A 398-nucleotide genomic window follows, 5' to 3' on the forward strand; every position below is an offset into this window, starting at 1 on the left:
AAGAAATAGTATGGGATTCAAATACAAATAATCAATATTTACCAACCAAAACACCCAGCATATAGTGGAAAAAAACTGGGATGTGTACAAAAGCTGTGCATTATCCATATCTAAGAATGGGTTAATTATCATCAAACTATTCATAATAAAGCATTGCATTGATGGCCCATTTTGTACGCCCATCTTGTGTGTAGTGTCACACTGATTCCATAAATCCTTTTTTGATGTATGAATGAAAGCCACCTAACTGTGCATCAGAAAGGGGAAAAATACTTAAGAGAAATGTAAATCCAACTACAACTACAACTGACAGTTTCTCTGTGCTGTCTGAGACAAATGCAAGATCCATAAAAAATAATAATAGATAGAGAAAAACAATAAACAAAGATTATATTCAC

General features: G+C 32.7%; 1 protein-coding gene across 1 annotated transcript in view; it reads right to left on the minus strand.

Annotated features, from left to right (window-relative positions):
* The window catches only part of LOC119594380 (C-Jun-amino-terminal kinase-interacting protein 4-like), a gene marked incomplete in the record, with an annotated part of 97,279 nt that overhangs the window by 32,544 nt on the left and 64,337 nt on the right, over positions 1-398 (minus strand).

Source organism: Penaeus monodon, chromosome 33 (genome assembly GCF_015228065.2).
Source record: "Penaeus monodon isolate SGIC_2016 chromosome 33, NSTDA_Pmon_1, whole genome shotgun sequence".
Taxonomy (NCBI): Eukaryota; Metazoa; Arthropoda; class Malacostraca; order Decapoda; family Penaeidae; genus Penaeus; species Penaeus monodon.